Raw genomic sequence first — 24,730 nt, 5'->3', positions numbered from 1 at the left:
CCAAAATCATCCTTGGCAAAATTCAGCTTCAACTGAGGCACAGGGAGCTAATGCACACTTCTAATAACACACACTTCACTGTGTTTTGGGATGCTGAAATGATAATAGAGGTTTCAGGAATCTCAGTACTACCTGCTAAAAAAAAAAAAAAGGGACTTAAAGGAATTCTGCTCAGTCTTAATTACATCACACAGCTCTGATGCTGTAATCAGCCAGAGCCAGATCCAATAAAACCTCCATCCGGCTCCTGCACAGCGACCTACGTGAACCTGACTCTTTCCCTGGGCTTCCAGCCCAGAAATGAGATGGAGTTTTTATTTAAGCCATAACGCCTCAACTTTCCGCAGCAGCCCCGGGAGCGCATCCACCCTCCGCACGTGGGTCCAGCGGGGCTCCCGGGGGAACCGCCGCCGGCGGAGCATCCCCGGCGCCAGCAAGGCCTGCTGTGCCCGGAGAGGCTGTGCCGGGCTGGGCTGGGCTGGGCTGGGCTGGGCTGTACAGCCCCGGGGCGGTGAGGAGCGGTGAGGAGCGGTGGGCGGGAGATCGCGCCGGGCCCGCCCCGCCGCCGGGAGCGCGGCCAGTGCCGCTCCAGAAGAGGAGCCGGGAGCCGCGGGAGCCGCAGGACTACGGCGCTGGCTCCGCGGGGAAGGGCAGCGCTGCGGCGGCTGGAACGGCTCGGTTGCAGGTGGGCAACTTCGGGGAACAAAGTTGGGCAGCGGCAAAGGGGAGCGCTGAGCCCCCCGCATCTCTCGGGAGGGACGGAGCGCTGGAGCCGGGCTGGGGGAGGGCACCGGGGACACGGAGACGGCTCCGGGCGGGTGGCGGCGGTGCCGCGGCAGTCCCTGCCGGGCTCGGGGGATGCAGCTCCAAGCACGGGCGCTCGGTACGTGCCGCTGCCCGCCTGCGTGATCCTCGCTGATGGCATTTGCGAGGCTCCTCGCTTGCCTGCACGGAGCTGTTGTTTCCCCCCAGACCGCCCGTGCCCGGGGCGAGGGCTCCGTCAGGCGCCCGTGGCTCCCCCGGGGGCTGGGGATGCGCCCCGGGTTCGGCGGCGCCGGAGCGTGCGGCTGCGGACGGCTGAGCGTTTGCACGGGGTCTGGGCTTTTCCTCCCCCAGAATTGTTCTAAGTGAGACTGGAGTTGCTCAAGTTCTAAAGCTGGGCGGCTCTGCCTTTGCTTTTAATTAAGTGCTGATTGTCTCAAATGCGAGAAGGCGCGTACGGGAGCTCGCCCCCAGCTCGGGTGTCGGTGCGGATCTGGCGTGTTGGTTTAAAACAACCCCCGCACCACGCCGGTGAAGCCTTGTTGAAAAGCTTTTTCCTTTTCCTCTCGAGTGATTATATCGCTCTTTCTGCACGTCCCTCGCGGCCGCTCAGGTTTGACCAAATCCTGGCGAACGCGGAACTTTCGCTCAGCCCGGGGAGAGCAGACCGAGCTGGCCGCGAAGTTTCAGCGGTGCCTCGGTGTCTGGCACAGCCGCTGCCTCCGCTCTCCCTCCGCTCTCCGCAGCCGCCTCTGCAGGGTTCGCCTGCTCTGCTGTTCATCCTCTAACCACCGATCTGCCTTCCCTCTTGCAACTTTATTTTCATGGTTCACACCTTGCTGGGTGCGAGCTGCTGATGTCCCCAGCATCGTGATGTGTGACCTTGTTGCCTAGCCAGCGTGGTGCCTGGCTGTGATTGACCTAAATCCAAGCACCATTTTGTTGAATGTGTCGGAAGGAGATCAGCCCGTTCCTGATGGGAAATGATCCAGCAATAGCCTTGGGTGGGAACTGGTTAGTCAGGATTACCTTACTGGTGCCGCTGACACACGCACAGAATCAATACTGATTTTTAGCTGTCCTCAAAGTGCTTGTTTTACGGAAAGAATGTCAGTGGTTTTATTGTGGGTGCAAAAAGAAAAACCAAGACCTTATGAAGGACAAGAAACTCTCCCAAGTATTGACTGCTGTATTTTGCGAGAGAAACTTGAACTGTAGCTTAAGCTGCATGCCAGGCTTGTTCAGTGATGTATTTTTAAAATGTGTATGGGAAGTTTTGAACAAAATACTAAAATCAGGAATGGAAGTGCTGAACTTGCAGACACTGGAAGTGTGTTGATACCCCATGTGGAATTGTTCCAGAAAGTTGTTTATTATGCAAGAGACTTTCCATAGTAATCTGGCAAATGCATTTGTGAAAGCATTTGAGGGAAATGCTTTGGTGAAGGTGTTTAGTTCTTGCCAAAATGCTGCCGAGTTGGTGTTGGGGCTGCAGAGTGCTGGGAGCTCCGTCCTGCCACGCTGGCTCTTCCCTGTTTCTCAGGGCTCCCACAGCATGCACGGTACTTCTGCTGTTCTCTCTTACTTTTGGCGCTGCCTTGCACTGCAGGGGATGAGCTGCAGGCTTGGAGCTGGAAGCAGTGGTGTTTTCTGGGAATAAAGCAGTGGGAGCTGCTGCTCGGAGCACAGGATCTGCAAGCTGGCAATGGCAGTGGCTATGGGGTTTTCCCCGAGTGGGTTTTGTGGATGGCACCTCAGTGAGTAGAACAGGTAGAGGTTGTCTAGCTGATCTGAAACTTGTTTTTTTCTGTGTTAAGGAAGTTAAACCACTGGAATTTTTGTGGTCTGGAGCTGCTGTGGGGTGGTGGCAAGCTCTGTCTGGTTCGTGACTCCTGTAGCCCTGGCACTCACTCAGCTCCAGTGCTGGTGACCTAAGTTGGGGTCCTGTCCAGAAATCCGAGCGTGCATCCAGCTGGCTGTACACCCTGCAAATCCTCGAGCTGGATGTGATATATGGACCTACCTAAACAACGTGTTCTTTAAATTCCTGAAGATCACGTCACCGTAGCTAAGGAGCGATGCCGTATTTTCCTGTCACTTTCCTATTATGCTTCTCTTGGAGTTTCCACCCACAAACAAATGCTTCCAGCCACTTGTGCAGGGGCGGTGGTTTTGGTTGGTTGTTTTTTCTGAGCAAGCCTCGCTGTCTTTGATGTTGTTTATGTTTATGTTCTTGTGGTGTTTCTTGTGGGAATTTTCCCATTGCAATACCACAAGAACATCTTAATGTTGTTGTGATACAGCAACAGGAGGTTTCTGCAAATAGATTCAATCTTTTTACTGTTCTTCCTGGAAGAGGCTGAGTCTTACAAGTGACATAAGCCAGTGGTTTTATATGTATGGAAGTGATTATCAGGATTTACTTTGATACCAGAAGACACAGATTAACAGCAGTCTGCAAACAAGATTTTTTGTGTATTTACAGCGGTGTGAGGCTGTGTCTGAGGAGCCAGCAAGCCTGCAGGGAGAGGGAAGTTATTAGTGATGAGGAATGACTGGGACTGGAGGTGAGTATCCCTCCTGACTTTGGATGACTTGAGAAATAATTACAAGCCTGGTCTTGGTTTACTAGAAAATCAAGGAAAATGGGAAGTTTGTTCATCTGTAATTTTTGTGTGTATCAGTTTTCATCCTCCTTGGGGCTAGGTCAGTCTTGTGCTATCAAATACAGAACCTCCCACTTCATATTTGGAAACCAGGGAACACTGGATTAGAGTCCCCTGGGATGCATGCACGCATTGAGGTTGAACACTGCTGAAGGTGCAAGTGATGAGAAATGATTTTTTCAAGGGACTTGTATGATGAAAGCGTTGCTTGAGCTCATGTTGTGCATGGGTGATGTCAAGATGACTTGAATGGCAACATACTCTGAAATCAACTCTTTGAAGAAGCTTAGGAACTTAATGTTTTGGTTTTTCAAAATGTGCCACAGAAACTGGCTCTGGAAATGCACTTGCCTTGGTGCTCTCTTGCTGCTGTCCTTAAAATTTATCTGCAGTGACAGCAATTATTTTCTCAGGTATTTTTGTTTGTTTTGTTTTGTAACTCTACAGCTGAAGTTTCCCTCTCTCAGCCAAACCAGGGATAGTTCAGTCAGTGATTATCCCACTGAAAAACAACTGGAGTGCAGAAAAATGAAATTGGAAGAGCTGTAGTTCTCTCCTGTGCCAACATCTCCACCTTTGATTTAGTGAAGCTATTTAGAATTGTAGCCCAAACTTTTGAGTGGAGATTTGATGATCCACATTTTATAGGATGTGTAGAAAAATGAGCTACAGGAAAAAATTAAATAATTATCAGTGATACCTTGTAATGTGCCTCAGCCAGGAAAGGATTAGGTAAAGGCTGCAGGTTTGCATAAGCTGAGAAGTGCTTTTCTGATTCAGTGCTCAAAAAGCCACACAGAAGTTCTCTTGTCCACTGAGACAGATGAAAACCAGATCAAAGTTGATGGCCTTTTAAACAAAAGTGTATCCAGGAGAGCACTTTTGAGGTAATAAAAGTGGGAAGGGGGGAAAAAAAGCTTTGACTACAGTCAGCTGAAATTTACTATATATAGATTTATTGTTTTAATGTGCTGTCTAATACAAAGAAAAGACTTAATACAAAGTGAGGGGAAGTGGCAGGAGTTCAAAAATCTTATGGATTCTTAGTCTTGTATTTGAAGACTAAAGGTGGTGGGCAGCTGATGAAATAATGGAGCTAGTTGGTATTTTCTTAGTGTAAAGTTAAAATCTGCATGTTGAAATTTGGTCTGAGAAAATACCAGTTGAAATGTGGGTCATAGTGTTTATATATGGCATTGGCTTTATTTTGAAGGAGCAGTTAGTCTTGTACCCCTGAAGTTCCACTTTTTAGATGTAATAAAGTATAATAATATTCCTTAAAATAAGTAATACATTTGGCGGAGCTGATGTGGGAATTTTTCCTAAATTAAAACATCCAGATATCTTTCTCTTGAAAAATATATGTGTTGAGCAAGATAAAGAGTAATAAACTGGCAAAGGTGTTGCATTTCAGCTGAGGGAAGCAGCAGTGGGAGCTACTGAAGCTGTGTTTAGCCCTGGACAATGCCACCTGCAGCTCGTGCTCTTCTGGAGAAACTCATTTAATGCAAACAGCCAGAATTTGAAACCTGGACATGTGTTTTGGTGTTTTCTTAATCCTGGTTGCACACAGGAGGAACTTTATCTGTGTGCTTAAACTTTATCATGAAGTGCTTAAAGCTGGGAGTGCGGAGCTGCCAGGGTGGGGACCCCCAGAAAATGAGTTGTGGGCTGTAAAAGGCTTTGGAGTGAGTGGTAATAGGAAGAGAAAAACGGGGATGACCAGACTTGGCTGTGAGGGTTCTCTTTGTCAGCCAGTTCTTGGTTGCTGGAAAATCCAAATCGTGCATTTCTGAGCTGCAGTTTGAGGGGGAAGACAGACATGATGGCAAGGAGCAGATGAATAGGTGTGAGCAGGAAGGAGCTTAAAAAATCCTTTTGCAAGTGAAATCTGACTTAAAAGACAGCACCACCAACCTCCCTGAGATCCTGGGGAGCCGTGTGCTCCCTGATACGCTGCAATTCCACCAGCTGAGGGTGGAGCAGGGCTGCTGCACTGCCCCTCACCAGGTGTGTGAGCACCTGCCTCTGCTTTGCTGATCCCAGCTTCTTTGCAGAAGGAGTCCAGAATGGCTAAACTGCTTCAGCTGTTACAGATTAGTCCCTCCACACCGGGTTTAAATGAAGAAAACTAAATAAAGCAGTTTTTAACCGTAGTAAGTGACTTGAGTAGTGCTAGGGAAGCTGTGGAGTCTGAACCTGTTCTGCTGGAGTGAGGGATGATGGACACAGCACTGGAAGAGGCACAGGTATGGGCAGGTCTCCTGCCTATTCCTATAGATCCATTCCTATATCCTGTTCCTTTGGTTTTGAGCTATATGGTTGAGGAAAGACACACTTGTACATTCAGCTTTAACAGAGAAGCGAGAAATCCTGAATTTTACTGTAGTTTCAAAGGAGTGGTTTGAGCCTCTTTGAAATTTTATAGTTAAATCCAGATTTCTTTGCCACCAACACTATAAGTAGTAATGAGCTACCCTGGTATTAACTATTCTAAAAATGCTCCTCCCACTATTCCTGTTTTTTGTGTACTGACTCATTAAAAAAAAAATCCTACTGCCTTTCTAGCACTGCTGAAATCACAGTGCCATGTTCCTGATGTGGGAAGCATATTTCACTTGAATAGGCCTTGACAATTCTGAGGAGTAGTACTGCTCAACATGTTCAGGCCTTTTGTGAAATCTAAAATATAATAAATTACAGCTGTTTGGAGCTGTAAACCTCTCGTTGGAGTAAACTGGTGGGGAAAATCAACTGGCTTTCCACAGTGTGGCTTAATGTGAAGCATGTCCAGCATCACTTTTGCTTGTGCTGAGGTCAGGACAGTAATTTCCAGTGTACTCCAGTACTTGACTACATAAGGAGCAATTCCTGTCTAATCCAATTCAGGGTGGATCAGTAAATGATAAATTCTGTTTAGCTTGCAAGCATACAGATTTTCATAGTTCATTTGCAGAAGGATCACGCATCTCTGCATTTGAAGACATTCCATTTGTTGAAGTTGGCATCTCTTCACGTTCCTGGTAAAATGTGCAAGATGAAAAATACTGTTTTAATGACATATTGCTGTGAGGCGTTTTGTAGGGAGAAACCAGGAAATTCAACTGGTTTGGTTGATGCAGAAACCACCGTTTATTTCCCTGGATATTGCAAAATGTTTTGATTTTATCCTCTCTTCCTAAAGCTCATTGCAGTCACCTGGGTGTGTCTGTCCTGCCTGTCCATCTGTCCTGCTACTTGAGGATAGTTGGTTTCTAAACCCACGAAAACAGGGTCTGGTTTTGCCAGAGTGAGTGGGGGAGATACTTGATTTTTAAGAGATGCTGGAGCAGGTAGGAGCCCTTGGTGGTCCTGGGTGGAGCAGCTTTTACATCAAAAGCTCCTGACTAAAATATCAGCGGTTTCCTGCAATGACTTTTTCTTCGTTTAACAGGAAATTTTTGGTGCCTGCTGCTTCAAGTGTGGTGCAGGTTGTTGTGTGGGCAAAGCAGAGTGGGAGGAAAGCTCTCTGCAGCACCCTGGGTTATTTATTTAACGTCTCAGCCCAGTGTGTTGGTTGGTGTAAGATGTAAATGGCAATAAAAAGAAAAGGCTGTTATGTGCATGTTTGCTTTCCCAGGGTCATTTATAAAGCAGGGGGTAAGTGGTAGCATTGCTGCCAGGTCACTGCTTGACTTGGCCCTCTTTACCTCTGAAGTTTGTGTGCTCAAGGATCAGGCTGCTGGACAATGAAACAGTAACAATGACACGTGTTTGTTTCACTTTTTAAAAACAAATGCTCTAAAGAAACAGGGTGAAGAGCCATTAGTATCTACGCTGACATGGGTGCATTCCTTTCCATTGTTAAGATCAGTAGAAGACCCAAAATTTCCTTAATCAGTCCTTCATCTGCACAGTTTGGGCATTGAAGTGCATGTTTTTAGCAGTGTGCACCTTCTCTGGATAAAGATTTATTGATGTTACAGAGCTGTTGTGTTTGTGTGTGTGTGTCAGTTGTGTATGAAAAACATCTGTCTGCACATTGAGCTTTCTACCCCACAGAAAATGTTTTGTTGTCTTAGACTCAAGATCTCACCATTGATCCTAAAAGAAGGAAGATGTGCTTCGGTTTACTTGCCCAAACGTCTCCTTGCTAAAAGTGCTGGAAGTTGGCTGACTAAATTCATGCTGTAAACTTCAGTTTCGTGTGTCAGAGCTGAGTTCCAGTTTACCTGGACCTGTCTTAGCCCAGGGCTGCTGCTCACAGCCCCCAGGAGCTCTGTGCCATCGCTGCCTGGCTGCAGGGGAAATGCACTTGAATGGGTTTTTTTCCTTCTTGACAAGATGAGGAGCAGCAGCTGCTCATGTGTAACCCTTTCCCATTCTTGGGCACTGGCTTGTCTGTTTTCTACTCTTGACTAAACAGGAGTTAGCTTTTGTCTTGGAAGGAGCTAAATTAATCTAAACCAGAGTTATTTTCCTCTTCTGCCCCGTTTTTGAGGGGCTGCATTCTCCCACAGCACTATTCCTCCTCTCATTGATTATCTCGCATCTTTCCTGGTCGAAAAATCCTGTTGAAATTATAGTGGAAAAAGCAATGAAGCCTTACAGAGGACTGGCAAACTATTTGTAGAATCAAATACAGTTCTTGAAGTGGTTGCATACACATGGTAGTTTTCCTTTTAGTTGTGGAGCTTAATCTGTTTATAGATCTTGCAGTTTTTCAATTTCTCACTGTAATTTTTGTAGCTATTTGATTCTGAATCTCACATTGACTATTTTTGTTATTGTATTGCTGAAGAAAATAAAAATTGCTGTGGCCCTGGCAAAGAGCTGTGTTTCTAATGCTTTAAAAGCTGTAGTTTATAGTCTCCTTGAGCATCTCTTTTCCTTGATAAGCTTAAAATGTAAACAGAAGAGGTGTTATATCTCAGAGTGCTGCTCTTCTGCGACTGTTAAATGAAGGATAAGTAGAGTTTCATCCACTCTTCTCCAGGAATAAGAGATTGTGGATTTTGCTTGGCACTTTGTTCTGTAGCAGGTTCTTCCCCCCCCACATAAATGTGGTTCACACACTAAAATCCAGAGATGAGAAGGTTCCAGTATTTCATCAGGTGCACTTGGAGACTGGAAAGTTGTTCTGCAGATCTGTCCTCCTACAAAACAGCTGGAATAAGTTGAACCTTGATGAAGAAACACATCATCCTCTTCAGAAGCACAGCCCTCGGAGCCCCCGGCTGGAGAGGGGAGTGGTGCCAGCCCTTGTGGTGTTTGCTGAGCCCTGAGCTGGGTGTTTGACACCACTGGAAGTGGTGATGGCGGCATTTGGGTCCTCTCCAGAAGGCACTGAGATGAAAGAAAGGATTTTTCTGAGCTTTTTTCAAATTTTCTTCAGCAACTGCCAAGAGGACTGGAGTGTCTCTCTCCTGTTTGTTATTCATTCAATTCCCAGCTCCGATGGAACTTAAATCAAGCCTGTTGTAAGCCCTTAAGGCTTTGACCTTGTCCCTATCATGCCCGTGATACCCTTGAGTAGGCCCATTGTGGGTGGATGGGTTTATTTTCAGATGGAGAATCTGAACAGCTCTCAGTGGGTCTGTTTGGTGACTGGAATGGCTGTTGTTTATACTCCTCTCTAAAGCTCTTCTGCTTCAGAAGTACCACAAAGCAGCTTCTTCGTAGTCAGGCTCCACTTAGAGATGTGAAATAATCTCTGGCTCAGAAGCTGGGCTCACTGTGCCACTCCCCAAGTCATGCAAGGGAAGCATCGAGGAAAACAAACATGGAACATCTCCACTATTAAACTGTACGTGACTTTTCCTGGACAGATGGTTTTTTGGGAGGGGACTTGGGTTGTTTTTTTTTGCTTCTTTCCCCAGTAAGAGGGCAGAATGACTCATGAAGTGCCTGTCCCAAGTGTAAGTTAACCTGAGCACTGTTTGCTGTAACTTGCTGAATGTTCTTCAGGGTTCAGAAAGTTGCATAAGCTCCTTATCTGGAGTTAAGCAGCTTAAGGAAGTTGCAAAGCTCCACCACCTCATGTTGAGCTGTTTTAACACCGTCCTCTCTTCCCCCAGCATCTGAACATCCTGATGTTACAGATTTTGATAACCTGTGTAGCTAACTGCTCGCGCCTCTGGGCCACCCTGAAAGAACAAAAGGCTCCCAGACCTTTGCATAGCTGTGGATATAAAATAAAAACACAGCAATAAAAGATGTGAAAGTGATAGAAAATAGTGGTAAGGTTTGGGATTAAACCTGAAGTTTTCTCCACTCTGTGCTTGTTCTGAGACGGACTCTTGATTACTTAATGCAGAATAGGCATCAGTTCTGATCTGGGTCTTTGAATCCCTTTAATTCCTCACCTGGTACCTGCTAACTTTTTGGGAACTTAGGGTGTTGTTACAGTAGGTGTTTCCAGCCTGAAAAAAAATCGCATGTAAGTCTTAAACTTAGAAATCCCTAATGACACAGCTGTACTCCATTGGTGTCCGAGGACGTTCTCTGTCCAGCAGATAATAGTCTAGAGTGACGTTTTTTAGAGAACCAGTCTTGGAGTTTTTATCTGGAGCATACAACAACATCCAGGATGTAAAAATGACAATTTTTTTGCCTGCAGGTAGCCTAGCAAAATAAGGAGAGAAGGAAAATAGCCTCCTCTGTCCTGATGTTCCTTTACAATATTGTAACAAAGGCCATATTCTCCCAGCTCCTGGCTCCCTGTAGCAGGGAGAGAGGAATCAGCAGTTCCTCTGTATTTTCAGAAAAATGTTGAAGTGCATTATTCCCCAGAATAAGCACTGCAGACAGTTAAGTGCCTGTAGTTCTAATGCAAATTTCTTTTCATTCTAGATTGGTAAAGATCCACATTTTTCCTTTCCAAAAGGCTCAGCAGCTTGTCCAATAAGCCTAATTAAAGGTGTTAATGGACATTCCATTCTCGGATTGATTTATTCCTGTGCTTCCTGGGAAATAGCATTGCAAAGTGATTTGAACTGGTTAAGTGGCACCTGTGAAAAGGGGCTGAGATACAAGCAAGGATGGCAGCAGAGAGCTGATGTGGTTTTCTTACTTTCACAAAAGAAATGTTAATGTTGCACTGATGGAAAACCCATTTACTCTTTACTTTTGTGAAGTTTAACTGGTAATGAACTTAAAGAGAATCCCAGAATGGTTTGGGCTGGAAAGGACCTTAAAGCTCATCCAGTGCCACCCCTGCCATGGGCAGGGACAACTTCCACCATCCCAGGCTGCTCCAAGCCCCAATGTCCAGCCTGGCCTTGGGCACTGCCAGGGATCCAGGGGCAGCCCCAGCTGCTCTGGGCACTCTGTGCCAGGGCCTCTCTCCAGATGCAGGAAACTGAAGTTTTGGGCACACTTGTTACTTGTAATTTATCTGGTTCCTTGCAAATCCTCCTGAGGGATGCATTATTCTGATAAATTCCATGTATTCTCTCTGCATTGTGTGGAGGATTTCTAAAACATCAGGCCCTTTGTTTCACTGGGATATGTTTTACATACCTGGGGCTTTTCTGGCTAAAAGGGGTTGGTACTTCTAGAAACAAAATCCCAGCAAGGCTTTATCATCAATTGGCAAAGCTCTGTGATTGTGTTCTTCCTCTCCATCATGTCCAGTATTTGGAGATCCATTTAATATTACAGGAAAGTGAAAGAAGTCTTGAAAGTCTCCTTTAATATTAGGCTCTGAAAAATCCTGCTTCCCAGGTTCATTGTGGTCAGGTGAATTTAATGGTCTGCTCAGTCAAGAAAAAAAGGCTCCAAAAGCCTTTGTAGAATTAAAATTCCTTTCTATGAGTCAAAAACACGCATTGCAGGCACAGCTTTGAGTACTCTTGTGCAAGGTTTTTTCGTGGATGTTTACGCTTGGTTCTTGCGTTGATGGCACCACTTCAAGCCAGGCAGAGTGTGTTCTTTAAGGCTCTGTTTCAACACAAAGCTTTTCACCTTCACTCTGCTGTACAGTGAAGGATGCAGAGGTGTCCCAAATATTTTAGCAGCTGCATCATCTTTTGGGCCATGTGTAACAGATGTGACTACTCAAGTTTTGTGTTCAGCTTAGGATAACTTTTTCCTGTGAGGAAGGTAAGAACCCATCCAGTAGGTGTGTTGACACACAAATATCCAGTCTTCAGAGAGGATCTTTCCTCCTGATGACTCTCCAGAGAAATGAAATGCAGAGGATGTGGAGTTTTGTGGGAGGATCTGGAAAGAGTTAAGGATGCTGCCCTAGATCTGAGGGGTTAGGAAGAAGTATTAGGTAGGACTGTGCTTCAGCACAGAAAAATACAGATTTAGTGGTGGATTGGATTTGTGTAGCACATCTCTAGGCTCTGTTTATAAAGGACCTCTGGTGTCTTCTGGCCTCTTCCTTCCTTTCCTGGCTCAAAACACAGGACTGTTGTTAAACCATATAAACAGTTTCCACTCTGTGCTTTAAATCAAGGTGGTAGTGGATCTTGCTAAAGGGAGTAAAGCAGCTTTGTGTGCCTGTAGCCCACTGCAGAAGGGCTGAGCTCTCTGGTTCAGTGGGTTTATTGGTTTTTAAAGAATTATGAATTTAGTTTGAGGTCATTTCTGGAAAAGCACTTTCTCTTGGTCTGCAGTACAGGATTAATGGTGAGAGCAATGCCGAGTGCATTAAGACATGAAGTGAACCTTGGAGATCTGAAAGAAAAACAGCATCTTCTCAGGCCTGGGGCTTGTTGCTGCTTTCCTGTTAGACATGGTGCAAAAGAATTGTTACTTTTGAGGGAAAGTGATATTTGGGAAGTGGAGATTTTTGGTTAGTAAAGCTCCCAGTGTAGGTTTTCTGGAGATGGACTTCAAACTCGCTTTGGTGCCATGAATAACCTCACAAGAATATCATCATCATTGTTATTATTATTATGAAATAAAGCTCCTGAACCTCAAAAATCAAATTTGTGTTCGTTTCTCCATCCCCCTCCGTGGGCTCTCTGCATCACCCTTCTGCACATTTGTTTTCCTGCCAGGGCTTTTTGGCTCTTGTTACTCTTTAATACTTTACAAACCAATTAACCTCTCTGCCCATCTTCTTTTCCTTCCATGTTTTTCAGGCCTTTGTCAGACAGAGATTTCCTAATTTGAATTTAGTTCCTAAGTCAAGAAACTGATTTTTTTTTTTTTTTTTTTTTAAGTACTTTAGATACTCTTAGGTTCATCACCACTGAATGTTACCTCAGTGCAGCTCTCTGCTCCTTCCACTTTTGTTTGGGTTTTGGGTTTGGTTTTTTTTTTTTTTTTTTTAAACCAAACTTACCCAGCAAAGCCAGTGCATCGCATCTAACCTTGTACTGATATTTAAAGAGATCTTGTTAAGTAATTTAAATACTTGGTTGGGTTTTTTTCTCCCTGAAAGTGAGGCCTCATTACGTGGGGAGGATGAAAGAGGTGTTCCACAGTTGTTTGGCTGAAAAACCTGGTTCTTTCTTTACTGCTTGTGGTGGATCAGCCATATTTGCATTCGTTAATCTTGGGATAGACTGTAACATTCATCTTTTAGTGTCAGTGGAAGAAAACTCAGTGGAATTTAACCTCTTAATTTCTGTTTTTTCCAAATTATGGTCTTATGCTGAGACTTGGTGTCCTGGAGATACAAGGAACAAAGATACCCAAATAATAATTAGAAAATCGAGATTGCACAAAACTGAGATTAACTTCCCTTTCCTTTCCATCCCAGGGATCTGGGTACTGTTCTCCTCCAGCAGTGAGTTAATGAAGCAAACATGTATCTAAACTGATGCTGGAATTAAGTGGATTAATGAAGGGGAGCAGGGGTGTGGGGAGCCGAACAGAGAGAAAGTGAGGAGCGGAAAGAGGTGGCGAAGTGTTCATTAAAATGAAAATAATAATTTTAAAAAATTATGGTGTTCTGTGGTATTCATAATAACCATAAAGTGGTTTGATTCTCTTGCTCTCCTGTCATGTGCAAGCCACACTCATCCTCTGAACATCTCTGATGGTTTTCTCATGGTCTGCAGTGGGCTTTGTTCTGCCTCCTGGCCGGGTGGTTTTTCTCTCAGAGTCTCATTTTTTGATTAATATCTGTGCTGCTGGTTTGAAATTTGGCTGAAATGCAGTATTTAAGTTTTCAGGCAATGTCTCATATCCTTTGTAAAAAGGAAAAGAGACTTTTCCATAAAAATATTTGAGCATTTTACTGCTATTCATAGGAGAGGAAACTCTCTCAGGCTGAAGAACTTTTTCAAGTGAAACTTCACAGACATCAATGCAGATTAAGCTGCCTTGGTCTCAAGTAAGAAGTAGAGGGGGGGAAAAAAGTGCTGAAGTGGGTTCAGCTCTAACCATTCAGCTGTAACTTTGAGCTTTTCTTTCCTTTCACATCAGTGCTCTGTGCTGTAGGGGATTATTTTCCTGCATGTGACTTGGAGGGAGATAATCACAGACAGGATAGATTAAGGGTACCTGTGGCCATATCTCCCAAAGCTCAGTTCCTTGCTGAAATTGGTGACTATTTCTATCAAGCTCCCCCATTCCCAGGTTTTTTTTATATATATATATATATTTGAAAAGAATAAGAAGAGGCTGAGTGAAGCTGTATACAAAATGTAAATTTCACATTTTTACCTGTATTCCTCTTATTTGCTTCCCCACTTGAAGCATCTATCCCATTTTTGTCTCTTGGTTTATTACTTCTTGGGAAGTAATTGTTCTTTTGGGGTTGCAGAGAGATAAAACATCTCCTTACCTGTTGCATGTTGGGCTGTAAACAAATGGGATGCTGGAGCATCAATTTTATGTCATCTTTGGTCTGGGAAGTTTCAGTGATGTTGATCAAGAGGAAACAAATGTATAATGTAATAATAAAATACCAAATTCACACCGTGTGTAAGTGTACCAGAGGAGCCATGTAGAGGACAATCATCAGCCTTTGAGTCCTGTAATACATTTATTTGTTTGAGTTTTTGATGGATTAGACTCTCTAATGTTAAAAACCTCAAATAAAACCAACCCAGCCATCAGACCTGTGCAGGGTAGCGGGGAAAGGCTGTCCTGTCTTGCTCCAAGTAAATTGGCCAGAAAAGTCTGCATTAAAATGCATTATTAAAGAGTTTAAAATCTGCAATCTTAGAGCCTTTCTCCATTTAAAAGCCAGGTTGAGGCCAGGCCTTTGTGGGAAGCCCCAGTGCCGTGGTGGCGTTTGGGTGGGAGAGGTGCAGGTTCTCATCCTCACATCTGTTAGGAATTATTTAATTTCCACTGGAAACAAAGAAGTAACTGTACTGCTTTTTCTGGAAAATTCCTGCCTAGTGCAATGCACAGGTCATGTTTTAAGGCTGGATTGGGTATTTTAAAGATGTGGTTGTGTATGGGGGTTTCTTCCTGTATTGAGTTGGGCATAGGACAAAAATACCATTTAAATTGAATACATTTTCTTGTAGGCACTTGAGCATTAATGAGTCCTGGAAGGAGGAAAGAGAGGGTGAGAAAGAAGAGATTTTTCTGCAGTTGTCTATTATACATAATTAGACTGCTACAAATACATATATATATTTATGTCTCTGTAAATACCTGTGTATGTATGTGTAGGTAGCAACACCTTTTACTGTTTCACCTCAAAAGTCTCTTGGGTTTTTCAAGCCTAAAGTGTACTGACTGTTTAATTTGTCAGCTCTAGAGGTATTCAGCGCAGAATGATTTTTCTCGTATGTTGCAGTTTAAATTGTCAGTCTGAGGGAGGTTTAGTGGGTTGGAAATGTTGTTTCTGTCTGCTCTGATTGAGTTTCTGAGTCTCTCCTGTAGTGAGAGGGACCAGGCAGGCGGGAGTGCTCATTTTGATGAGGATTTTTGGGACTAAGAGCAATAATATTTGTTATAGAGAGCTCTGAAATTCAAAGTAACTTCTTCCTTAGGAGAAGTTAAACACAGGGTGCTGCTGATGTAAATTTTGGTGCATTTGGATGTGGAGAGTATTTTTGTGTTGAGTTTTACATTCTTTTAAGTTGAAGAGTAATATTGTCAGCACTTTTTAAGTGGATTGACTGCACTACTGTTTGTGGCATATAATGGGCTGCCTGTGGTTGGTTTTTTTGTTGTTTCACTTTTAATTTGTTTTAAATCTTCGTGTTGGGAGGGAGTTGAGGAGACGCTTCAGATTTGTGTCGGATTTTTTGGTTCTGTTCATTTAGGTGCTTGTTGGCCTGTTGTCACCCTGTGGCACTTTGCTCCCTGGATGCTTCAGTTCAGCATCTGCCTGAATTTCACTTCCTGGGGTTTGAAGCCCATCTGAGGGGTAGGATCTTGCTGTCCTATGCTGTGATTTTGAGTAGAGATATGAGGGAGAATGGCACATTCTGAAATGTTTGAGGTAGATGGTTTTACTGTGGGCTGTAGCATCGTTGGAAATTCAGCAGCCTCTAAATTTTTGATGAAGAGGGAACTGCTGACAAATTGCTGTAGGTGACTCTTGGAGCCAGGGCAGCCAGCATGGATCAGCATTCCTGGGGCTCCGTGCAGCGATCCATGCGGGCCGTGGATGTTAATTCCGGCTGGGGCACGGCGAGAGGCACGGATCAACTTTGTTCTGGCAAGGAATATCAAAGTGGAATTATGTATGCAATGGAAAGGGATGAGTTTTTATTGGGGCGACCGTGCAGGATGAAAGAGGCTTTTGAAGTTGTGATTTGTAGTGGATGGCACCAAAAGTGCTCTGAAAGAAATGCTGTTATTGGTGCCTCACCAGGGACTGTGTGTGTGGAGAAAGGCTCCGGACATGGCAATGAGAAATGGATCATAAAATATCCTGGGCAGATCCCAGCAGGGTAGGGGGGGATTCTGCCCCTGTGCTCAGGTGAGACCCCACCTGCAGAGCTGCCCCAGCCCTGGGGCCCAGCACAGGGAGAACCTGGAGCTGCTGGAGAGAGCCCAGAGGAGGCACCAGGATGAGCAGAGGGATGGAGAGGAAGGAAAGGCTGGGAGAGCTGGGATTGTTCAGCCTGGAGAGGAGAAGCTTTGGGGTGACCTCATTGTGGCCTTGCTCCTGAAGGAGCTACAAGAAAGATGGAGAGAGACTATTGACAAGGGATGGAGTGACAGGACAAGGGGAATGGCTTCCCACTGCCAGAGGGCAGGGTTAGATGGGATATTGGGAAGGAATTCCTGGCTGTAAGGGTGGGCAGGCCCTGGCACAGGGTGCCCAGAGCAGCTGGGGCTGCCCCTGGATCCCTGGCAGTGTCCAAGGCCAGGCTGGACATTGGGGCTTGGAGCAGCCTGGGACAGTGGGAGGTGTCCCTGCCCATGGCAGGGGTGGCACTGGATGAGCTTTAAGATCCCTTCCAACCCAAACCACTCTGATTCCAGTGGTCACCCTTCTTTTCACGGATTAAATATTGACTTGGCAGCAGCAGCTTCTCCATCCCAAGGCTTCCTGTGCTCCTGGCAGTGAGTCCTGGCGGCCCAGGAGAGTTTGTAACACAAATGCAGATGTTGGAGTCATTCCTCTTATGGAAATATAAATCAGGTCTCACCCTTTCCCCCCACTGTGGCTGCACAAGCCAGAGTTCACCCAACTTCATATTTCATTTTTTTTTTTCCCCCCCAACAGCTCTGATTTATTTCTCATAATTCTCAAGCCCTACATTATTTTGAAGTGATTTGTGACATGCTGTCATGTGGGTTCACAGAATTCCTGACCTCTAAAAGTACCTGTCTTGGAAAGCCTGGTTGAGGTGATGACCCACCTGTGTTATCAAAAGGGTGTCTGGAGTTGGTAGGTTACAGGGGGAGAGCCTCAGGCATGCAAATTGTAGGAACAGGGGCCTGAAAATAACAGAGGAAATACTTGATTTGTGATAGGTCTGGAAAAAAAAATAAAAAATTCTTCAAGTTGATTATTGGCTTGAAATATTGTAATTCCAAGAAAGAAGGAATTAGTGGGCAGAGCACAGGTCGTGTCATCAAGGGTGCATTGCAGTTTTAACATTCTTGTGTTAATCAGCAGGGGTTTAATTGCAAGAGGTTGTTTTGCTGTCATGTACCATGGGTTGGGAAGGCATTTAATAATACTGAGGTACAGAGAAATATATCTGTACAAATGGAAATACTTAAAGTAGCAGCTGAAGTTGGCTTTTGGCAGTGACTGGTGAATAGGAATATCTACTTTTCAATGTTATTAACACTTGCAGGGAATCTCAAACTTTTCTCTGTGCTAAATACACAGAATTCTGGGTTACCACAGGTGAAGAATTCTTCCCAAGACACGGCAGCCTGAAAGTATTTGGTTTTTAACATCCTTCCCTCCTGTATGTTTGGGAAGTACAGTTTTGGCACTGCATGAAGGTTTTGCTTGGAGCCTGGCAGTGACTTTGGTGTTAACCAGGCCACGCAAAGTCTGTGTGCAGATGAGACAAGGCAGATTTCCACAGAAATTCGATGTGTGGATGTTTCACTAAGTAATGTAGAAAAGGGCAATATGATTCTGATTTGATTTAATTTAATAGCTGCATTTTGAATTTGAAAAATTAACCTGCTCTGTCAGTGGAACACCTTCAGTGCACCAACACCAAAAACAGTTTCCAGTGGCAGGAACTAAACATGTCACAGGATTTGAGTCACTGTGGTGGGAATTGGCCTTTTAGTGAGTGTTGGATGTGGAGTTGCTGTTGCTTCAAAGACTTACTAATTTTAAATTGTGTCTCATGACTGATTACATGGTGATAGTTTCAAGAGAGTCTGGTAAACATTTCCCAGTAAACTTCGGGAAGAATGCAGAGCTGGTTCTTTGTGAAGTGTTCCCATGGGCATCCCAGGATTGATTGAGCTGAGCTGTCTCCACAGGTGTTGGAAAGTAAAAACCTCTGGCAAGATGTAAAGAGGCTCTCAAGTGGTTGATGCACAGAGTTGTGGAAGGTGATGGTCTTAAAAGAGAGCAGGATTGCTGAGGACTTTAAGATAAACATCATTCCTCGGTTATTTTCTCTTTGCAACTATGATGCTTTTGTTGAGATGGAATAACTCTCTGGGTACAGGCTTGATGCCATGAAGATTTTTTGCCTTTTCTTTTATACCCCTGTTATACCTTTTTTACAACTTCTATATTCTTAGTGCTTTTTCCCTTACATTCTTGGACTTGTTTGTCAAGCTGAGAGACAAAACATTTTAGAAGCTTCGTAGCTGGGGATCAGTGTGCCCCAGACCCCAAAGTCCCCTCCAGAACACATTCTGTAAACTGAGATAGAACCATCCAGGGGAAGGCTCCTTGGGGAGGGGCTCACTCGAGCCTCTCATTGGGGAATCTTTGATAGATGTGCTAATTAGTAACACCTATAATGTTATACCAGATCTTTTGGGGTGGGCATTTTGCGGAGTGCATTTCGATGCATGTGACTGGACGTGTGCACCTAAGGATCCTTAAAATAAATACCAAGGTAAAATCCCTTTTCCCCTTCTAACCGTGTATGACTCTTGATTTTAAGACCAGGAAAAGGCATCAGGCTAAGCTGAGCTAAAGGTTTTTTAGCGGTTGTAGCTCTGAGATGGCAGAACTGCAGATACAGAGTTCAGAAAACCCTGCTGGTGGGTTCAGGGGTTGGAATGTCGTGAGGAATGAGACACAAAAAGCAGAGATGCTCTGTGACACCCAGAGTGGAGAGATGAGAATGTGGAGAGACTGGGCATTCAGTCACTACAAATATTCTTTGCTGCAGTGGGAGAAGGAGGGACTGAAATAAGTGCAGGGCCAGGGAGGATGTTCTGCAGAGCAGAACCACCTGTGTGATCCATGTTCCAGGGAGGTTTGGATCAAGTGCAGAGGATGGATGGGCTGGGCAGGCAGGGGACCATGGCTGAGAGTCGACAGATGCAGCCAGACAGGAGAAGCTGTAATAAAACTCTCCACAGAACAGTTGCTGCTTCTTCCATATTAAGCTGTTGTAAATTAATTTTGTATAAAATGATGCTTTTAACTAGGCCTCTGCTAATGGCACACTGGAGAGAACTTTAATCCTGCTCAGTGCTTGGGAATGGAGAAGTTTCTATGAAAGTTCCTTGCTGGTTTTTGTGCTCGCAGCCCAGCTGGGTCAGGAGGATTTGTCTCCTGTCAGTGCCCCTGCAGGGACAGGAGGCTGAGGAAGAGCCACAGGCACCTCACAGGGGCTACCTGGGAAGCAGCTTCCTAATGAGTGGTGCTGCCATGGAGCCAGGATCTAATGAGATCCCAAAGGAGTTGGAGCAATCACATTTTTCCTTGGAGCACCATTTTAAACTTATCTTAGGAACAAGCCCCAGCATTGCTTAGCAGGTTTTTTAACTCTGTCCTTTGTCTTGCTGCTGTAGCTTTTAACTGGTCAATCCTTTTTTATTGACTGCCTTTCAGGTGTAGTAGATGCATTCGTGTTCCTTTCCAAAGTGTGCTGCCATTGCTGCCTCTGTGCTGGTCAATACTGCCTCTGTGTTTTGTTTCCCAAAGCCTTTCCAATCTCTAACATGAGATTACTCTGATATTTTACTCTGTAGACCTGCTTGGTGTATGATGTCAAACTGAATTAACTCTCTCCTTCAACTGACACAAATCCCTTCTAAATTCTCTTCTTAAACTGGCACCATCTCTGCTTCAGTGCAACCAATAACAAATACCAGTTTGATTTTAATAATTAGTGGTCAGCTCTGGCATTGGACAAGCCTAGCATTGCCTGGATATTTGCAGATACTTCCAGCACTTTTGAGTTGGATTTATCTCAACACAGATCCAGGTAAACTGGGCTGTGTTGGTATTGCAGCAAAATGTGGAGATTACCTGGTATTAGGGAAAAGAGTGGCTTGATAAATCAGGTGCAAATGGAGAACTACCACAGGGCTTTAGTTATTTTTCTTTTGGATTTTCAAAAGCCTGTGTTTGTGACATTTTTCTAATCTTTTTTTTTATTGAACACGGAGAGGGAAGTGTGGAGTTTCCATGCAAGGCTGGAATATTTTCATCACGGCACTGGTGCCTTTCAGGCTTGGACTGTAGGAGGCAGAGGCTTGGTTCAGTGATGGGGAAGATTGAACTGTTCATCTCTTTCCTCATTGAAACCAAGTGGATTGGGGGATTTTGCACAACTGCTGATTTCATTTTGAGGGAAATCAGAAGTGGGTATCGCTCCCTCCCTCCCTAAAAAATAAAATGGCCTGTTAGAGCTTGTGGAGTGTTCAGCACCTCATCTTTTCATGCTGCCCTGTGGAGATGACTGTACCATTAACTAGGATGTAAATCTCATGATTTATCCAGATGAAGCCCTGGCACAGGGTGCCCAGAGAAGCTGGGGCTGCCTTGGAAGTGTCCAAGGTCAGGATGGACATTGGGGCTTGGAGCAGCCTGGGACAGTGGAAGGTGTCCCTGCCCATGGCAGGGGTGGCACTGGATGGGCTTTAAGATCTCTTCCAACCCAAATCATTCCATGATTTTATGAGATTTTAATAATTCCCTCCCTTAGCAAAGATTTGCTGACCTCTAGTGTCAGGACATCACTTGATTTTCTGTGCTGTAGTTTGTGATCGATACAGAAAAATAAGTTCTGGGTCTCCATAGCTCTCCTGAGTTCCAGGAATTTCTGATTAATTTACACTCGATGACTCCACAAATTCCTCCACCTCAAACTCCAAGTTTAAAATGAACTTGCCAGCCAGCTCTGACAAGTTCCAGTTCTATATATAGAAATAAAAATCCCACCTCTAGGGAACTGCTGCTTTTTATGTTTGACTCTGCATAGTAAGAATTAAGGTCACTGAATGAAATTACTGACTCTTGAACCTTTCCCAAACTTTTTATTTCTTTCAGACATTCCTTGTTTTATTTCTTTCAGACATCACTTGCCATGTTACATGATCTGACAGTTCATAGGTCGTGGAAGGCTAATTTTGTAGGAAGAGAAAGGAAGCTGAATTTTTTTTTTTTCGTCTGTGCTCCCATCCTACTTAATTTGTTTGTCTGGTAATTGGTTTGGGGTTTTTTTCTTCTGGATAACTGGTTGTTTCCTTCAAAAAAATTGTTGGAGCAACTCATGAGAATTGACTTTCAGAGAAAAGTTAAATAAATATATAATAAAGAAATGAAATCTGTTCATTTTTCCTGGTTTTTTTGCACCCCTTCACAGCTTTGCTTTTTTACTGCCTTGAAATAACTTTGGCCTCTGAAAACAGAGCACTACCTAGTAATAGGAAGCTTTCTGATTTAAAAAGTAGATTTCTATTTCTTTCTGCGTATTCTCTGGCTATTACTTTGTTTCTTTAAAATCTTTTCCAACCACAGCAGGTGCTGTTTTTCTTTATTCTTTCTGGCCTTTATGTACAAAGTGCTGAATTTTGGGGGAACCAGTTTAGGTCCTTTTATTTCCAAAAGCCCCCAAGTGGTGCTGTGGATCTGCCCCTTTGCTTTACTTTACAGAGTAAAGGGGGACATAAATTGACTTTTAACATTGAGTCATTTTATTATAATTCATATTTTAATATTAATATTTTAATATTAAATTAAAAATTAATTTGTAAGCTGGGACATTTTGGAAACAAAAGCCAGAGGCAAAGGGCTGGGACCTGAAAATCACCTGGGGTTATGTCAGAGCTGTGAAGGTGACAGAGAGGCTTGGTGTTGTCCTTGGGTTTGGATCCCTGCACTGGCAGTGGATTTCTCTGATGCAGGTTATTTCCACAGGAGAAATAATTGGCATATGTATATTATAAAAGGCAACTCACTGCAGCCTTTCCAATGTGATGTTTTGGGGTTTTTAACCTCTGAAGAGGATCTAACTTTCAGATCCTTGCAATAAGAAGGAAAAGGTCACAGTGGAGCTGAGCTGCTGTGGTGTTCAATATTTGATTTTTTTTGATTTTTTTGGAGCAGTTTCCAAGCCAGAAGCTTTCTGCAGTGGCAAGCATTGACCAAGGGCCTATGAACAGCCTGAGCCCACCAACTTGGCCAGGGGCAGCTCTGCTTCATAGCCCTTCATGTACCTCTCTGCAGAGAAAAACTGCTTTGGGGTTGTTTCCTTTGTGGGGAAGCAGTGAACTGAGGAGAAGCTTCAGTGAGTTCATACTTTGGGTGTATATCTGGGTTTGCATCTTTTAAAGAACGGATATTATTGAGTGTAAGGGTACATTTATCTGGCTCAGAGCTGTAAATTTGAGCACTCCTAAGTGTGATGCTTTTAAAATGAAACAGGGGTATTCAGGAATAGATCCTAGGGTAGCAAAACCTCACAGAACGCAGGGAAAATGAAGTGTTTAAAGTAATTTAAATCTTACAAGGTTGGCTGGTGGCTACTGTTTTCTCTTTAGGTATTAAAATTTATTAAGATACAATGCAGCCAGAGGTTGGGGATGTATTTTTATGATTTTATACTCACAAAGCTTTCCTGTTCTTTTTTTTTTTTTTTTTTTTTTTAGCTTCTACCAAAGCAGTTTTTGTCTGGCCTGAAATGGATCTGTTATGTTCTGCTTTGCCCAGAGCACTTAGAGAACAAAACCAAATTAATTTAGCTTCTCCATATTTTATTTTTTTTTTTCCCCTTGCAAGACTGCAAGAAAGCTGACACACAAAAGTGACCTAGTTTGGTATTCCTGCTTCACCTCCTCCCCTCTCCCCTTCCTGCCCTTCTGGCTGCTCTGGGCAAACGCTGCAGCTGTGGGATCCCTGGATTCCATGGGCTGGGATGGTGGTGGTGGTGCTCCAGCAGGATTCAGCTCTGCAGCCCCAAGCTGGAGTGTCTGGGACCTGCCTCCGGCTGTCTGTGGGTAGCCTTTCTTTGGGAAGGCTGTGCAGGTGCCCCTTGGAAACACAGGGAGAGGAATGGCCAACTCCCAAGTTTTCAGCTTCAACAAGAAGTTTTTTTGTTGTTTGGTTTATTTTTGGTTGTTTTGGTTTGCCTTTTTTGTGTGTTTTTTTCTGGTTTTTTTTTTTTTTTTTGTTTTTTTTTTTTGTTGGTTTGGTTTGGTTTTGTTCTGCTGGTTTTGGGTTTCTTTGGGTTTGCTTTGCCAAGGGAAAAAAAGCAAAACCAAAAACTAAACAGAAAATGAGAAAATTAAAGTTCTCTAGAACTGGAGATCTGCTGCAGAACAGGTTCCTCCCCGACTTGGTGAGACTTGACTTTTTTTTTCTGGCTCAAGGAAAAGTTCGGACAATGCTCTCCGGCACGGGGTGTGACCCTCGGGGTGTCCTGCGCAGGGCTAAGGGTTGGATTTACGATCTTTGTGGGTCCATTCCAACTCAGGATATTCTGTGATTCTGTGAAGAATTACACTGTTGCCAAAGCACTGTTTTGGGGTTTTTAACATGCAAAATTAACAGAATTTCTTGTACTTCCATCGCTCCTTTTGGAAGCCAGTAACATTTTAGTTGCATATCACGAACATTTTTCGATCTGAGATCTGTGAGAACTGGGTGAGGCTCCCAAAACTGTTGTGCCCTGGGGTGGGATATTCCCCTTCCCATTTTAGGTGCCTGAGAATTGCTGTATCCCTGCAGTGAGCCTTCCTCTGTGCCAGCTTTGCTGGCAGCAGGTTCCTGCTGGGGGATCAATAGCTATTACTTGATAGAGATGTGAGGGGTTGGATTTGCTTATTTTCTGGTTTAGAAGCACGTGGGAAAAATGGGAAAGCAGGAACCTCAATGTTACGAGGGAGAGGATGCCACTGCCAGCACTGTGTGGATGTGACAGTGGGTCCCACGTGAGCCAGGGATAGCAGGATGAGGAAAAAATAATCTTCTTGTGGCAAAGGGTGATGTGTTTTGGAGGAGAGTAAATTCTCCTAGCAAATCGCAGGCTGGGGATGTATCAGAGACACACTCTGTTTGAATTCGTTTTCTGGGGAGCTTAGCTGGAAATTCAAACACTTGATCTACAGCAATATTAAACCCTTAATTCTAATGTTAAAAAAAAAAAAAAAGGCAGTTCACATGGAAACATCAAGTTCAGACAGCTCAGATTTGGCTCCTCAGAATGAATAGCTGCTTTCTTGACCTTAATGTTGCTGTGTACTGATCTGTAGGCTTATTCCAGAGGGAATCATTTAGTCTGAGCTGTGTCCTCCTTATCTCCCCTTCCTCTGAAGAAAGAGGATGCTGTGGAAGTGGCATCTGGAAAATATGAAGACCACAGTTGTCCTACAGCTAAAGAAAAAGTATTGTGAAGCTTCTTTAGGGAAAAAATACGACTAAAATAATGTCATACCCAGGTTAGTAGGCCTTGGCACAGGGTTTATCACCTGGCCAGTGACAAAGGTAGAAGTGGCAGTAAATTGGTTTATTGCTTGTCATTGCACCTGGTGCAGAAGTCCAGAGAGGAATTAAAAAC

General features: G+C 44.2%; 1 protein-coding gene across 3 annotated transcripts in view; it reads left to right on the top strand.

Annotated features, from left to right (window-relative positions):
- Nucleotides 1-544: 544 nt before the first annotated feature.
- The window catches only part of LOC104683378 (contactin-3), a 96,564-nt gene continuing 72,378 nt past the window's right edge, over nt 545-24,730 (top strand). For 2 of the 3 annotated variants that reach the window (XM_039558982.1, XM_039558980.1), the window contains exon 1: nt 545-685. The gene's annotated coding sequence lies outside the window, so the exon portion shown is untranslated. Of the gene's footprint in view, nt 686-3,247; nt 3,330-24,730 lie in introns of all 3 variants that reach the window. The other variant, XM_039558981.1, reaches the window with a different exon arrangement.

This window comes from Corvus cornix, chromosome 12 (genome assembly GCF_000738735.6).
Source record: "Corvus cornix cornix isolate S_Up_H32 chromosome 12, ASM73873v5, whole genome shotgun sequence".
NCBI classification, from domain to species: domain Eukaryota; kingdom Metazoa; phylum Chordata; class Aves; order Passeriformes; family Corvidae; genus Corvus; species Corvus cornix.
This window is presented reverse-complemented; position numbering and strand designations above follow the sequence as displayed.